The sequence below is a fragment of the Neophocaena asiaeorientalis genome, unplaced genomic scaffold (assembly GCF_003031525.2).
Source record: "Neophocaena asiaeorientalis asiaeorientalis breed wild unplaced genomic scaffold, Neophocaena_asiaeorientalis_V1.1 scaffold280, whole genome shotgun sequence".
In the NCBI taxonomy this organism is placed as follows: domain Eukaryota; kingdom Metazoa; phylum Chordata; class Mammalia; order Artiodactyla; family Phocoenidae; genus Neophocaena; species Neophocaena asiaeorientalis.
In genome coordinates, this window is record NW_020185321.1 from 5,061,781 (window position 1) to 5,079,377 (window position 17,597).

The window sequence follows — 17,597 nt, forward strand, 5'->3', positions numbered from 1 at the left end:
TTAATCGAGTAGAGCTAGAAGACCAGAAGGGGGCGCTCCTGTGCCCTGAATCAATAGCAGAGCCCAATAGGAAGAAGAAAGATGCCTCTTCTTTCCTGACAAGGATTCAGTCAATGAAAAGCCCTCAGCTCTTTGTTTACTATAGCCTTCCCAACTTCCTTTTACCCACTTAAAAGTGTCCCCCTTCCCTTGCATTTCGGGGACTTGCACATGGCTCACCATGGTCGCAGACCCCAACTGCAATTCTCCGCTGATCCCAAATAAACCTATCTTTGCTGGAGAAATATCTGGCAGTCTATTTCTTTCAGCTCAGTGCTACTCTGTGCTTCTTGTAGTGTAAAAGAATTGGTTTTCTTCTTGCAACCAATGAATACAGATGGATTCCTACATTCTTGCTAAAATTTGTTGAAACAGTCTTTTTAATTTTGGTTTTAATTTGAGTTTGCCTAATGACGAAGGATGTTAATCACCCTGCACATGCTATGGCCATGTAGAAATTATATTTTGTGAAACGCATGTTCATGTTTTTGTTCATTAAAAATGTTGAACTGCTTGCTTTTTTCTTTTTGCAAATATTTTCTTTCAATTTGTGACGACTTTTCACATTCTTAGTGGTGTCTTCACAAGAAGAAGTGTTAAATTTTAATAAAGTCCAATTATTTTACATATTATGCTTAGGTTTTTTTGAGTCTTCTTTAGTAAATCTTTGTCTACCTATCCAAAGGTTATAAAAAATACTCTCCTGTGTTTTCTCATAGAAGTTTTATAGGTTTAGCTTTCATATCTAGGTCTGTGATCCATCCTGAATTAATTTCATAGCTAGCACCCTGGACAGCACAGTTGTAGGTTGACATTATGCAAAAAATGATGTGGTATGAAGTAAGGAAGGATTCAAGATTCATTTTCTCACTATATTGATACACAGTTTCATTAGCATTAATTGACAAGACTTTCCTGACCCCATTGTACTAAACTGGCACCTTTGTCTTAAACCAAGTGCCTGTGTACATGTTAGTCTATGTCTGCACTCGTTGTTTTGCTTCACTGGTCTCTTTGTCTATATTAATACCAATATCACACCGTCATACTGTAGGTCTTACAGTAAGCATTGAAAGTCATATAGTGTAAACCCCCAACCATGTTCTTCTTCAAGATTGTTGTAGCTCTTCTAGAGGCTTTGATTTTCCCCATACATTTTATTTTATTTTATTTTTATTGGAGTATAGTTGATATACAATGTTGTTAGTTTCAGGTGTACAGTAAAGTGAGTTAGTTATACATATACATATATCCACTCTTTTTTAGACTCTTTTCCCATATAGGCCATTACAGAGCATTGAGTAGAGTTCCCTGTGCTATGCAGTAGGTCCTTATTAGTTATCTGTTTTATATATACTAGTGTGTATATGTCAGTCCCAATCTTCCAACTTATCCCTACCCCCGCCACCCGCTTTAGAATCAAATTGTCATGTTCTATAAACATGCTCATCATGTTTATTGCTTCTCCTTCCAATGAGCAAACTTTCTAATCCAACCCCAGCTACTCATTTTGGCAAGAATTCAGAAAAATCTTATGGGGAAGACTGGCAGGCAGGAAAACCCAATTGCACACATTCAGCTCCTTTAGTTTCTAATCTCTCACGTCTCCCTAAATAGCCATTAAAGGTCCACTGGTTTTTCTTTACCAAACAGAGTCCGTCAGCTCGTGGTAAGCCCACTCTTCCACGTCCCCTTGCCCAGACTCAACAAGTGCCCCAGGGAGTGACCACCAATGTCCACTTAAGCAGGAAGGGCTCCTTATTCTCTGGAATTTAATTCTTTTAGACTTATTTGCATCCAAAGCCCTTCGCCATGTTTAAAAAATATAAATTTCTTAGTTTCTCCCTTTTTTCCCCTAGCTGTTATGGAGGGGGACTGTGATATTGCAATTTATAAAAATAAATACAGCAGCGCCCGCCGGCGGCCGGAGTCGCGGCTGGCCGGGGCCGGGGGCGGGGGCGGAGGGCGGAGGGCGAAAAAGCTGCTGCCGCTGGCCTGGGGCTCGCTCTTCTTCTCGGGGCTCTTCGGGCTCTGCACCTGGGGGCTGCGGCGCGCGCGGCCCGCCTGGACCCACAACGACTGCGTGATGATCAGCACCAGGCTGGCTTCTTCAGTGCAGGTTGGGTTGGCCACCGGGTCTGGGATCATCATCATTCGCTCCTGGAGCCACGTGATCACCGACAGGCACTGGCTTGCCTGAGAATATGTCTGGGTTTTGATTCCATACATGATCTATGACTCCTAAGCCATGTACCTCTGTGAATGGTACCGAACCGGGGACCAGAGCAGCAGACATTCCCTCACCATTTTTCGAAACTTCCTCAGTAAAAACGCCTCATGATCACGCACCATGCAGTTATTCTGTTTGTCCTTGTGCCGGTTGCACAGAGGCTTAGGGGAGAGCTTGGGGACTTCTCTGCTGGCTGCATCTTCACGGCAGAACTGAGTACTCCGTTTGTGTCGCTGGGCAGAGTTCTGATTGAGCCAAAGCAGCAGCACACGCTGCTGTACAAGGTGAACGGAATCCGCACGCTGACCACTTCTTCTCATGCCGGATCCTCCTTTTCCCCTTCATGTACTGGTCCTACGGCAGCAGCAGGGACTGAGCCTGCTCCAAGTGCCATCCACATTCCTTTCTACTGCAGTGTGGCCAACGCCTTCCTCATCGCTCCCCAGATCTACGGGTTCTCTCTGCTGTGCAAGAAGGCATCCGGCTCTTTGATGCTCCCCCAGCCAAAAAGGATGGTTAATTGCTCCATGAGTCAGGCAGTGAGGGCGCCTCCTCCACTCAGTGTTCCCGTGGACCAAACTGCAGGTTGTGCCCTACGTGGCCTCAGCCTTTTGGGTATTGACAAGCAGAGGGACTTGAGTTTTTTCTAAAGAGTATTCCTATCACCTCCCGCATCTAACCTGCCCCTTTTGCAAAAGCACTTTTTTCTTAGTAACAACTATTGGATCCCATCAAACCTCCACTGGCAGCAAGGTGGTTTTAATGCGAAGCCCAAGGATCCTTCCCTGGGTCTTATTTCAAGGGCTCTGGGAGGTGGAAGCACGGGTGTGCAGATAGGTGGACCAAGGTGATAAGGAGCTGGGCACCTGCCTGGTCCTCATATTGGTGGCTCCCCACCTTTCCAGCCACTCAGGGAGTATCCACACATACTGGGCCAGCAGAAGCAAGTGATGACTTGGTTCTTTTCCTGTGATGTTGGCCTGGGAAAATCGTTGTGGGTAGGTAGTTTTTTTATCGTTTACTAGATAACCCGTAGGTCCTTTGCCTCATCCTTTCATCCATGTGCCAACATTGAATTCTCCTGTCTACCGACTTCCGATCAGAAGTCTCACTGGCGGGGTGGGGTAGGTGGCAGGGATGGGAACCTGAAGCACCTGAGTAGGTAGGAAGGCCAACAGGTCAGCACCTCTGCAGGCTGACTTGGTTTGACCAGTGTCAAACTTGTAAGCTTGCTGTCAACAGTCACAGATACTATTCCCTTTTTAGCATGTCCCTCAAGCCCAGCTTTCCCCATATCCACACACAGGATGCTCTTGTTAAAAACTATAGGGGTAAAGTGAAATGACAGCTACCAAGCCATTCACTGGGTAACCCCACTCTTTGACACTTTCCTTTTCATATGAAGCTGAACGGACTGCTGTATTCCAAACCATGAGATGTCTCATCTAGACTGCCTCCTGATAAGCCAGAGCTTGTGGTCCAAAGCCTGTTCCTATCTGACTTACTGCCATTTAGCCACAGAAGTCTGGAGAGCAAGAGTGCAAGTCAGCCCTCGCCAAATTATGTTCTGTGGACTGACTCTTTCACCCACTATTTGCAAATAGGATCCTCTGGTGCCAACACGAATTGTTCCCGAGCAACGAGGATGGGTTTTAGAAACTGCCACCATGAAGTTTTTTCCTAAGCAGAAGTGAAAACCTAGATTTTTTAAAGTGATTTTTAATTCATTGTTGTCTGTGAACTTTTGAAGTACTGAGTGTGTAAAAGTGTCTCAAATTTTGACTATTTCAGTCTTTAATGGGTGCCATTTAAAAAACATAAAATGCTGTAATTTTTTTTTACCTTTTTGTTTACTATCAGTATATCTTTATAAGTCATCCCTGTGGTGACTAAACTGCACTAAATATATATATATTTGGTCTTCATCCCCGGTCCTAGCCCAGAACTCTCCAAACCCTTGAAATTTCCTGTGGTAAGAGCAACAAGATGTCTTTTGTTATATCAATGGTGACTTTCGGAAAGCCCTTGGGTAACCTGAGGATGAAGGATGGTTGCCAGGGGAACCAACCAAGTGATCAGAGGGTTGGAACTTTCTATACCCATCTTCTCCCTCCCCGCAAACTCTGGGGAGGAGAGAGGGGCTGGAGGTTGAATCAATTGCCAATGGCCAGTAATTTAATCAATTATGATTATGTAATGAAGTGTAAAACAAAGAAACAGAAAGAGCATCACTCACCACCCCGTTCTCACTGAGAGTGCACCCTGAGAGGAATTCAGGATGAAAAACAGGATAAGGCACCCTGTGCTTTGGAAAAATAGGGCCCTTAGATAGTTAGATGTATATCTTAGGAAGAATTTTCATGACCCCAGATTCTTGCATCTTCCCACACATAGAAAAGCACTAAAATCATTAACTTGAGTTATCTGTTCTCTGTGACTAGCAGTAATCTTTTACCAAGATGTATGCTTGACTGCACGTATTCCCTAGCCAAATATATATACACTACATATATATATATATATATATACACACACACACACACACACCAGCTTCTTCCCCTTCTTCTTCACAACAGTCCCCTCAGATCTACTGAGAGACTGTTTCCTGGGCTATAGTCCTCAGTAAGTTCTCTGAATAAAACCTAAGCTCACAACTCTTACATTGTGCATTTTTCTTTAAGTTGACAGAAGTCTCTATAAAAACCCAAAAGGATGGGTTCAGAAAGCCTCCGGGCTGGTGAACACGTGGGGGTGACAAGAGTGTTGCACCTGAAGAGGACACGGAAGCTCTGTGCCCTTTCCCCAGACCTTGCTCTATTCTCTTTCATCTGGCTGTTCCTGACTTATATCCTTTTATAATAAACTGGTAACCTAGTAAGTAAATGGTTTCTCTGAATTCTGTGAGCCACTCTAGCAAATCAATCAATCCCGAGAGGAGGGTCGTGAGAACCTCTGATTTACAGCCAGTCAGTCGGAAGTACAAGTAACAACCCAGACTTGTGACTGGTGTCTGAAGTTTAAGAAGAGGTTGTAGGAAACTCCAATCTGTAGCTGCGTGGTCAGAAGCACAGGTAACAACTAAGTCTTGCAACTGGCATCTGGAGTGGTTGGGGAGGGTGGGAGCTGTCTTGTAGGACTGAGCCCTTGCCCCGTGGAATCTAATGCTAGCACCAGGCAGTGTCACAATTGAGTTGAACTGTAGGACATCCATCTGGTGTCCAAGAGTTGCTTGTTGGTGTGGGGGCCACCCCTCCAAAACTGGAGTTGGCACCAGAACCTATTCAGAGACCTTTTGTGTTCGATTTAGACGTGGAACTCAATCTTTTTAAAACAGAAACCAGTGCCTGTGTTCTCCCTGTTTAATACCTCCGATGGCTTCATTCCACATCTAAAATCCAACCTTCTTCCTGTCACCTTCCAGCCTCTCTGTGATCTGCCTCCTTCCCACCATCTGAACTTATTTTGTAGCACTCCCATTGCTACACACCAACCCCACTAGTCTTTTTCTTCCTTGGACAAGCCAGGCTTCTTCCTGCCTCAGGGACTTTGCACTTGCTGTTCTGCTTAGACACAACCTAGAACTGCGCTGCCCAGGACCACGTGTGGCCAATTTAATTTAAATTAATTATAATTAAGTTACGTTAAACATCGAGCTCTTTAGTTGCACCAGCCGCATTTCAAGTGCTCGACAGCCGCATGTGACTAGTGGGCACCACATTAGACAGAGCGGATTACAGAGCATACCTATCATTGCCGAATGTTCTATTAGACAGCGCTGACCCAGAACTATCTGGTTGCTTTACATTTTACTCTTTTTTTCTGTGTCCTCTCAATATAGAGCAAGTTTTATGGAGGCAAATGCCTCATCTCTCTGAATCAGCACTGAGTTACTAAGGCCTAAGACAGTGCCTGGTACAGGACAGTGGATGCCCAATAAATGTTCATTTAATACGTGAATAAGCCCCGTGAAACTTGGAAGTGGACACGCAGGGGCACATGAACATGTGTGCACATACACATACATACAGGAGATGAATGGAAAGCAGAAACTTCCTCGTAAGCTTCATTGCTCTCAAAACTTTGATGGAGGGGAACTGCCCCCAGTACAGGTAGGTTACAGGTACTTCAAAGGCTCCAAGAGGACCCAGGAGGTACAGTTCACGACGCTCTGAGCGAGGTGAGCTTTCAAGATGATCTCATACTCGCTGCTTCAAGGCTCTGACTACAATGGAGCAAATAATCAGAGTGGAACCTACCGGGACGCTTGAGACACTGAAGCCCAAGGCCAGTCTGGAATTGATCAGTGCTTTCCTCTGATCCCCAAGGAAGTTGGCTTCACAGGTCTGAGGGGATGAAGGCAAGCTGGTGGGGGTGTTTCCAAGGAGGAGGGAGATGAGGGAGGGGCATCCCTGGGGAGAGGTGGGGCATGAAAGACCAGGAATGGTGGTGTGGGGAAGGAAAGGGCAGGGTTCAGCACCTCAGTGGAAAAGGAAGAAAGAAGGGAGCCAGGATGAGGGTGCAGGTCTGGGCAGAACACCGGAGGAGGAGGAGGAGCAGAGAGGGGGCTCCTGGAAAGGAAGGAGGACAGAGATGGTGAAGAGGGAGGGACTAAATCTCCCAAGAGGAGAAAGAAGGGATCACTAGGGAGGAGCGGGGAGGTGGGATGGGACAGAGGAGGCAGATCTGGGGAAAATGGGAGTTGGTGACAGCTGGGTGGTGCCCACCTCGAGGGAGAACACGAGGGCCCGTATTGCCAGCAGAATGAAGAAGAAGAAGGAAATGATGGAGAGAAACAAATAATCATTTTCTGGGGAATTCAAGGACATCAGGATGACTGGCTGCATCAGGTAGACCTTCTGCATCGGGATAACCTGCTGCATTGGAGTAACCTTGGACTCTAGGTCCCTGGGGTCAGTCCCAGTAGCCATGGACCTTGGCCTGAGGAGGAGATGCTGGGCAGGTGGAATCTGCAGACATGGGAAAATGGGGCCCAGAGAGGGGACATCTGAGCTCCCAAGAAATGAGGACCCCCCCCAAACCAACCCCTTTACCTAGAAAGGCACTGAAAACAGACACTGCTCCAAACCAGGGGACAGTACCCCAAGCCAGAACCCACCACAGCACGTATGTTCCTATATAACAGCCATGATGGCCCTATAACACAATTCAACCCTCCTCTATCCTCTGGTAACTCCTCTGTCTACCCTTCCCCCACTGCCCCCTTATCCCCTCCATGTATCCCTCTAACTGCTTTCCTGCGCTAAACTCACCCCACACACTCCATGTATACACACTTAAACAACCCCACGCTTTTCTAATAACCCATCACAAACCTAGTTTTAACGTCCCTAGGACTTCCCTTCGCCTCTCAGTCCGGAGGCTGTCTTGGGGATTTGAGTCACTGGGCGTGGTTTCCCTACTGACCACCACTTCATTATGATTGGCTGCTCCCGTATAGGTGTGCCTCGAGTGCCCAGACCTGGCTTCTGATTGGCTCATTGTATGTAAGGGGTGTTACCTAGCCAATCCCCTTTCTTCCTGCCCTCTTAATTGATTCGGTGAATAAGGGCACTGGGTTACAGTTATTTGCCCTTTACGTTATTGTTCCCAGTTTGAATCTTGATTGGTTCAACATATAGTGTGTGGGGCTCACTTCCAGATTGAATCTGAGTGCAATGGGCAGACTGATATTCCTGTGAGGAGCCTGCTGAATACTAGACCTAGGCTGGGCCCTGAGGGCCGTGTAGTAACTAAGGCAAACAAGACCAGGGCTTTCCTGGAATTCACAACCGCTGGGAGAGAAGGGGGGAAAACACACAAATAAATAAATGAAACGATTCAATGGAGGACCAACACCTATGAGGAATAAGGAGAGGGGCCCCCGGGGGCCACACGGGACTGAGGGGTGGGGTTGAACGGGCAGGAAAGGCCCCTCTAAGAAGGAACATCTAGGCTGAGATCTGAAGTACAAGAGGAGCCAGTCACTAGACGATGTGGAGAAAAGAGTTCCAGGCAGGGGGAACAGCAAGTACAAAGGCCCTGGGGTGGGAAGGAGGTTGGTAAGAATAGGAAAAGAAACAAGGGTCATGTAGCGGGACTCAGTGATAGATCAAGATGCATAAACAGTATATACAGTTGCACATATTCAAACTCGTACACAGTCTGCAAGCCAGCAATTCCTCCTTAGAATTTTTCACTTTGACGGCTTTCAACTTTTCCTTTGAATTAATAGCCCTGTGTGTGGCACTGGAGAGGACCCAAAGCAAGTGAATGAGGTGTCTGTGCTCATTCCCTTGGAGAGTTAGACTGAATGGCCGAAGAATGTCTCTGCTGCTGGTTCCTTGGCTTGTAGATTCTGTGGTTGAGTGTTCCCCTTGGCTTTTCCAGGCCATCAGAAAAAGGTGGAAAACATGTAAGATGATGAGGAGAACACTCAGGATTCCAGACATATTCAGCAGAGTGACCCATATGGAAAGTTCTCATCAGTGATCCACTTGTTCTTGTTAGCTCTCCTGGTCTGTGGAGATGGAAGGGAGATGTACCTTCATGACGTTTGCTCTGGGAGACCCCTGGGGATGGGACCAAAGCCATGGCTGAGAGATAACAACCTTCCAGTGACAGCCCATAACATCATAGGATGGAAGAGATGCAGAGGGTGGGGGCTTTTGGTACAGCATGACACAGGAGATTGGCAGGGGCTCAGAGAATGACCAGCCTTGATGGAGAAAACCAGGAGATGGGACCTCCAGGGGAAGAATCAGACCTGAACAGTAGTTTTCAAAGTGTGGTCCTCTGACCAGCAGTGTCAACATCACTTGGAAATCTCTTTAAAAAGCAAATTCTTACCCACCCCCAGACTCCCTGAGTATGAAACCCTGGTGGTGCCTGAAATCTGTGTTTTAATAGGCCCTCCAGGTAATTTTGATGCAAACTAAAGTTTGAGAAGCACCAAACTAGAGGAATGAATGAGAAAGGGTGCAAGTACCAAGGACCCTATGAGAGCTTCACTTGGACCTCTGGGCTTTGTCTTTAAGAGGTTCCTTGGGTTCTGGAAGTACACAGCCTCCTCAGCTGGGTTCTGCATGGGGTTTTACGTCCATGAACAGTGGGAAAGGATAATATAATAGTTTCACCTAACCCAAAGAAAGGCATTGAGTTTTCAAATCAAACTAAAAGTACTTATGAGGAATCACTTATAGACATGCACACATAAATCTAGACATATTGTCATCCAAATCCTCTATTCCAAGGACAAGAATAGAATTTTACAAGCTTGTGGACTGAAAAAACAAGATTTTATTCCAAGTACTATGGGAACCTGTCAGAAGTTATAATCTGGGGAAGGTTATGATCTGATAAACATTTCTGAGCTTCTTTGGCTGCCCTGAGCAGAATGGAGAGTGAGATGCAGCAGGTTCCTGCTCTTCTTATGGGCACAGAGTCTGGAGACCTTGTGCCTGGAAAGAGAAAGAAACAAAGCCCAGACTGTGTGGGCTCTGGGCATGTCAGAGCCAGTTCTGAAACAGAGGAAGAAGGCTCCAGGAATGTCAGGTGAGACAAAGCCATGTTTGACTACGAAATTGTGTGTGTGTGTGTGTGTGTGTGTGTGTGTGTGTGTGTGTGTGTGTGATAGGTTGATGGGCTCCCTGTGCCTCCTGGGAAGTCATTGACCCTTGTTGCCTGGTACGGTGGGCACTGGAGGTGGGGGCTGAGTAGGGCAGTGTCAGGAATCAGAGTGACCTCATGCCTCCTTGCCTTCACACTTCCAAACAATGTCACGTGCCATCAAAACTGAGCCCACATGCAGTCTTGCAAACGTACAATCAAAGCCAAATACAGTCATGAACTCACCTACGTGAAAAGCACATGTATTTCTCTCTCTATTACACACACATACTCCACAAACCAACAGGTCCCTCTTAGGATTTCTTGGTTCTAAAGTTTTCAAGATTTCCTCCACAATAAAATCCCCATTGAAAGGAGTTTAGAGGGAATAAAAGCAGTTAAACCCACTATTTTGTGGTGATCCCCTTTGGGTGAGCAGTGAATACAACCGGCTCAACAATCTATTGGCTGGTGGGAATCTTGCCTGGATGGTCTCTTCGTTGAAGAGTCCTTTGCCTGGTGGGTCCATTGCCTGAGGTGTTCCTTGTCCATAAAGTTTCTTGTTTGGAGGGTCTCTGTCTGATGTTCCCCTCGGCTTTGCCAGATCAGCAGAAAAAGATGAAACAAATATATGTGATGATGAGGCACACTCTCCAGATTCCATATATTCTCAGCCAACTGGCTCAGATAGAAAAAAGGTTCAGTTCTAGCCCAGTTATTCTTCCTGTTATTTTTTGGTCAGTGGTGATGAGAGAGGATGATGTGATTTTACGAAGTCAAATGAGGGGTGGTAGGAAGTGGTTGGGATCCTTGAAGACCACAGTAGGGACAACAACCCCACCCCCGAATCCCTAAGATTAGGACAGAAGACAATGCAGGGAGTGGGGACTTCAGGAAAGGGATCTGGGGTGTGGATTTGGGGTGTACTGGGGGGGGCAAGGTCTCAGGCGATGACCAATCTTGAGAGAGATGCAGAGTTTGGACTCTCCACAACTCTCTCAAAAAGTCTTGATTTACTGAACTTCACAAGAACTCTCAAATTCTCTTCTTTTAAATACGGAACAACGTCCAGCCCTTTTCTTGAATTTTAATTCCTAATCAGCTCGTTGATACTTCTTGGCAGGGCTCTCTCTCAGCATATTTCCTATTGGTGATTGGCTGTAGACTCTAGGGGATGGGTCTTGAATACACCCCCTCCACTTTGCCTAGATCACACAGCAGGGGGTGAGGGGTGGTCAAGTGAAAGCAATGGAGGGAGCAGGAATCATGGAGTGGCAGGAGAAGAGGTATAAGGGGTACTTAGAGAGGAGTAGCCAATGTCCTTGAGGAAGGGGGTGGTGCTTCAGGAAAAAGCGCAGCCATTAGCCATTAGAAGAACCTCCCAGGCTTTGCTCTAAGAGGCAGGGGAGGTGAGGGAGGCCAGGAAAAGGCCAGACAGCCAGCTGATCGGGCAGTAGAACTGAAGAAGCTTCATCAGAATCTCCTGGAGGGCTTCTTAAAACAATTTTCTGAGCTACATCCCCAGAGATTGATTTAGTGGGTCTGAGGTGGGGCCAATGAATTTGCATATCTAACGGAACTCCTAGGTGTCATGCTGCTGGTCCTGGGACCACAGTTTGAGATACCCTAGGGTAGCCACCTCTTTCAACAGGTTGCCTGGGGAAGAAGCAAAAGAAGCAGGGCTCCCAATCCCTGAGATTGAGCCTAGGGAGAACCATGGACAGAGAAGCTTTTCTACACCCCTCACCAGCAGAGCAACGGATTAAATCCACCAAGATCCCATCTTCAAGCTGCTTTTTTAGTGGAAAAAAAAGAATTAAAACTGTTTGACTATGAATAACTTTTAATTTACTATTGATTAAGATTCGTTGGCAACAATTTTGCATGCTAGAGAATTCACGGAATGGGGGAAGTCTGACCTCCAAGTTGTTTCTCAATGGAGACTGCATTTTCACAGATACTAAATTTAACAGTTGACCTAGTGATGGAATTGGTTAGGTTACTATTAGATTTATTTGAATTTTATTAACTCCAAATATTCAGTCAATAATTGTGAAGCCAATTTGTGTGTGTGTGTGTTTGTGGCTCAAACCTTTTTCTATGCCCTTAGAAAATCCATAGACTCCTGGCACTGTGTCCAAAACAGAAGGAAACATTTGCCTTTCTCTTCATCATAGGTCCTCTGGAGCAAAAATTTGTGGGCTTTTCACTGCCTGCTGTTCCCAAGACCCTCCTGTCTAGCCTGTGCAGGGAACCTGCCACCAGCAGCCTGCAAAAGAACATTGTGACTCGGGACTTCCATGGTGGTGCAGTGGTTAAGAATCCGCCTGCCAATGCAGGGGACACGGGTTCGAGCCCTGGTCTGAGAAGATCCCACATGCCATGGAGCAACTAAGCCTGTGTGCCACAACTACTGAGCCTGCGCTCTAGAGCCCATGAGCCACAACTACTGAGCCCACGTGCTACAACTACTGAAGCCCGTGCGCCTAGAGCCCATGCTCCCCAACAAGAGAAGCTACCACAATGAGAAGCCCACGCACTGCAACAAAGTAGCCCCCACTTGCCGCAACTAGAGAAAGCCCTCATGCAGCAACGAAGACTCAATGCAGCCAAAAAGAAAGAAAGAGAGAGAGAGAGAAAGAAAGAAAGAAAGAACATTGTGACTCTCCCAAGAGAGCTCAGAAGTTCTCTAATTACCCATCTAATTAGATTAGGGGCTTCCACTGAGTTTGTGGAAGAGAAAAGAGTTCTTTATTAAAGAGAGAGATCTCTGATACCACTATGCTACAAATTTTATTAGTTAAATTAAATGATTTTTTAATTATTTAATTTATGTATATCAGTAATTTTAAAATATTCAACAAATGTAGACTTGAAATAGAGTAATTGAAATAAACAACCAATCTGTTGGTCTGGATAATTAAGTGGAAGGAGTATCTCAAACTTCGGAGAAAAACAATAAGAAAACAACCACACAAGAAAAAAATTATTTAAAGGGTCCAGGAGATCTAATATATAATATGTAGGAATTTTCAGAAAAAGAGAGTAAGTAATAAGGTAATAATAAGAGATAATTTTCCCAAGCTGGACGAAATACTGCCCATGGAAAGAATTTGCAAAGTTTCTGGCGGCACTGTGCGCACGCACAGACACACGCTCCCAGGCTTGTTCTGGTGAAGTTCCTGAATTCTAAGAGTAAGACAACAATCCCAGAAAGTTCTAGACAGAACAAGTTACTTAAAAAGAGAGACAAAAAGTTCCCTGGCGGTCCAGTGGTTAGGACTCTGTGCTTCTACTGCAGGGGGCATTGGTTCGATCCCTGGTCAGGGAACTAAGATCCTGCATGCCATGTGGTGTGGCCAAAAAAATTTTTTAAATAATAAAATAAAAATTTTAAAAAGGAGAGAGAATTAGGCTGGCACCAGACTTCTAATTGCCATCACTGAACCTGGACATGGGAAAATGGCTACGTACCATTGAGAGAAAGAGTGACACAAAAATATTATCCCTGGTAAGATCTTTCATGTGTTCTGATTACAAAATCTTTTCATTTCATCTGTGACTTAAGAAGTTTACCACTGATGTATTGTATCCATAGAAAGTACTGGAATTATTCTAACCCAACAAAAATTGAGACATCTGAAAATAGAAGACAGAAGGGAGAGAGAACAGTGGCAAGCAAGGTGTGTTTGTGTGTATAGATATTCAAAGCCAAATGGGTTCATGTTGATAGTGGGACTAGAGATGTGTGAGATGTACTAGTATTTTTTTAATCAGAGAGGTGTATTCTCTGTTGCTTCTCCCCCAAGACAAAAAGGGACAGAAAAAACATGGATTCTAGGAATTAACAATGACAAGAAAGAGTGTGACACCCTGGGGTGACTGAAGGCTGCCCTGAGCTGGTGTGGGGTGCACAGGTGGCTACAGGTGGTGCGGGGCAGAAGGTGACTGGAGTGGCCAAGACTTGATAAATTGAAGGAAAGGTGAGCACATGTGCCTGTGTGGGGGGTGTGTGTGTGTGTGTATGATTCTTGTTTCCTGAAGGTAATATTTGACCTTTAAAAGGAATTTATTGAAGTATAATATGCATACTGATAAGTGCACATGTCAGAAAGGTACAGCTCAAATCTTCTCAAACTGAACATATATGTGTAACCAGCATTCAATCTCCTACCCCTGGGGCCTACTTCCATTCACTGCTCCCCAGGGTACCCATTAGACACAAATTTAGCCTGCTTTTATACTTTCTACAGCATGAGTCTGTAGGAAGCTTCTTTTGCTCAACTTGAAGTCTGTGAAATTCATCCACATTGCTGTGTGTAGTTGTGGAGCAATCATCCTCGTTGCTGGAGAGTACACCCAATTTATTTTGGCATTCTACCATTGATGGATATTTGGGTAGTTGCCTGTTGGGGGCTCTTATGAATAAAGCTGCTGTGAATATTCTAGCACATCTTTTGGTGAATATATGTATGCATTTCTGTGGGTATAGATCTATGGATGGAATGGCTGGGTTATTGGAAGAATGCATTTCAGATCCTGCTCTTGACTTTTCTATAGTTGCCTTGAGAAAATCATTGGCTGTCCCTTCACCACAGAAATCAGCAGGAACAATCCCAGGATGCTGGTGTCCAAGAAAGAGTTAGGGAGTAAGCAGTTGCCTTTGGACATTCACCCAATCCTCCATTCTACTGCCTTCAAACTTCCAGAACTGAGTAGAGTAAGTCCCTCACATACGAACGAGTTCCATTCTGAGAGCGCATTCATAAGTCCAATTTGTTCGTAAGTCCAACAAAGTTAGCTTAGGTACCCAACTAACACAATCAGCTATATAGTACTGTATTGTAATAGGTTTATAATACTTTTCACACAAATAATACATAAAAAATAAGGAAAACATTTTTAGTCTTACAGTACGGTACCTTGAAAAGTACAGTAGTCCAGTACAACAGCTGGCATGCAGGGGCTGGCATCGAGTGAACAGGCAAGAAGAGTTACTGACTGGAGGAGGGAGAGGACGTGGGAGATGGTAGAGCTGAAGGATCGTCAGCTATAGGAGGTGGAGGGCAAGCTGCTGTTTCACTCATGCCTGACTTTGATGGCAGAGGTTCTGGTTCCTTGCTGGATTCAATTCTATCTATCCTCTTGAAAAAATGGTCCAGTGATGTCTGGATAGTAGCTCTTTTTTTCTCATCATAAATGACACATGGTAGCACTGGATTGCATTCTGAACGGCTGCTGCACCCTTCGTGTACTGTTGTACGTTTGGGTCCTGTGCCTCAAAAACTAACAGTGCCTCCTCAAATAAAAAATCCCCTTGCCATTTCCTGAGTCGTGAATCTCTTCGGTTCTTCAGTTACTTCTTCCTCTTGTCTCTCTTCGTCCTTTCTCTGGACACGTTCACATCTTTCAAAGTTCGCAACTTGAAGGTTCGTACGTAGGGGACTTGCTGTAATTACAATTTAGAGAGACTGCCTGCTGTGTGGAGGGACAGCAACTAAGAGTCAACATGCCTAGGGCTCTCACTTGGGGCTCAGCCATCTCCTGGCTCCTAAAATTCACCTCTACTGGCACAACTAGAAAACCCAGCTAATACTCCTAAAGTTTAGAACTTAACACATATATCCCCAAAGACAAATTATTGGAACAAAATGGACTAGGAATTTGAAATAATCTTGGTCAGTTCACTTAAGAGGATAAAAGAATATCTTAGCAACATGAATCAAAAATAAGAAATCCTGACTGACGTCACTGGGAGGGGCGCCAAAGAAAGTGACGGGAAGCGGCCATGCGGCCTGGGGATTGCTAACCGAACGTGGGCTGGCATGTCGGCTTTGATGTGTCTAGAGCCTTTAGCGCGCGTTGGAGGCCACTTCTTCAGGGGCCGCCACACGCGGGCGGCTGGAGGCGCTGGAGTCCGTCATGCTGGTGGAGGTGTGCATATCGAGCCCCAGTACAGACAGTTTCCCCAGCTGACCAGATCCCAGGTGATCAAGGCAGAGTTCTTCAGTGCAACCATGTGGTTCTGGATTCTCTGGTGCTTTGGGCATGACTCAGATGCCGCGCTGGGCCACTTTCCATATCCAGATCCTTCCCAGTGGACGGATGAAGAATTAGGTATCCTTCCTGATGATGAAGACTGAAAGTGTAGACTCAACTCTTTCCAAGAGCCAGGTGAGAATTTCAAGAAGTTACAGACATCATATTGTATATTAAGTTGTAAATTAAAGTTTTGGTCAAGAATGAAAAAAAAAAAGAAATCCTTAGAAAACCAAGTGTTAATACACAACTATGAAAATAGAATTGGAATATAGAACAAAATAGATGGGATAAAATGCAGGATGGATACAGCTGAGTTGGAAAGTCAGATAGAGGAGCCCTCCCAGCAGATTAAAAGAGAAAAAGGGGGAGATTAAAAGGCAGTAAAAGAAAAAAAAAAACAAAACCAGTAGCCAAGTAATATGGAGGATCGACCTAAATTCGCTTCCATTTCCGGGGGATACAGTGAAGGCAGGAAAAGTTAGCACGCTTTTAATCTGCAATGTTGAACTAGAGGTCGTTACTAAACTTCCAACCTTAAGACCTATTCCAAACCTTTCCCTGCTGCTAACAGCCACTCCAGGCTTGAGCCAGCCCTGAACAATTGTGACAGCTGCCCAGCTGTCTCTTTGCTTCAACTCTGCGCTCTCCCCACCCCTGCCCCAATCCACCCTCCACTCAGCAGCAAGAGTGGACTTTTAAAAGTACAGACCACGTGATGTCACTCCCTTGTTTAAATCCTCCAATGCCTTTCCTTCACACTTAAAATTCAAACATCTTTCTATGGTCTACAAGATGCTGCAACATCTGGCTACTGCCCTCTCTGCAAACTCACCTCCTGACATTCTCTTGCTGCTAAACTCCTCACAGCCTTTGTACTTGCTGTTCCAGTAGCTGGGACTCCTTTCTCTAGATCTTCAATGTGGAGGCTTCTTTCCATCCTACAAATCTTAGCATATCCCAGTCTTAAGTAGTACCACTGATTACTGTTACATCACTCTGTTTCCTTTGTAGTGCTTACCAATACCGGAAATGATCTCATTTACTTATGTCTTGTTTATTTCCTTGTATTCTGCAGGATAATGTCAATTCTGTGAGGCAGGAATCTTTCCTGTCTTGTTCAATGCAGTATTCCTGGTCCCAAAGGAGTACCTGTCACACAGTAGGTACTTGGTAGATGTTTACTGAATGATCGAATGAACCCTGAGGGAACTCACACACACAGAAAAAGAAGGACCACTCAGAAGGCAGAAATCTCCTTATATGATTTATTATCCTCGAGACTTTGTCCAAGGGACAGAGTTAGGACATGGACATCTGAGTCCAAAGGGTCTGCAAGGAGCAAGGAGGGCCCTCCGTCCCTGGCACACGGAGGGAGAGCGGACCAGGTCATCCTCAGGGTCTCCTGGATTGTGGGGACATCTGTCACCAGGCAAAGTGAGTGGAGAAAGTGAAGAACATGAACAGCCATCCCAGGATGGCAATCATGATGCCCGTGGCCAAGCCCATGTTAGAATTCCTCTCTGCCCTAACTCTGTCTCTCTAGCTGTTGGCATCCTGGCTCTGTGGGGGAGGGGGGGGAGGCTGGCTGATGAGTGGCCTCAGAAGTTGGGTGTAGTAGGGGGAGTTGATCCAGGGAAGAGAGGGGTTCTTGGTTGGGGTGGGGCTGAGGGAGGCCAGAGGG

At 45.6% G+C, this 17,597-nt stretch overlaps 2 pseudogenes; both read left to right on the top strand.

The window, feature by feature from the left end:
- Positions 1 to 1,903: 1,903 nt before the first annotated feature.
- LOC112392387 (protein FAM57A pseudogene) lies at positions 1,904 to 2,789 on the top strand (annotated as a pseudogene).
- Positions 2,790 to 15,699: 12,910 nt separating this feature from the next.
- On the top strand, positions 15,700 to 16,080 carry LOC112392306 (NADH dehydrogenase [ubiquinone] 1 beta subcomplex subunit 2, mitochondrial pseudogene; annotated as a pseudogene).
- Positions 16,081 to 17,597: the final 1,517 nt, after the last annotated feature.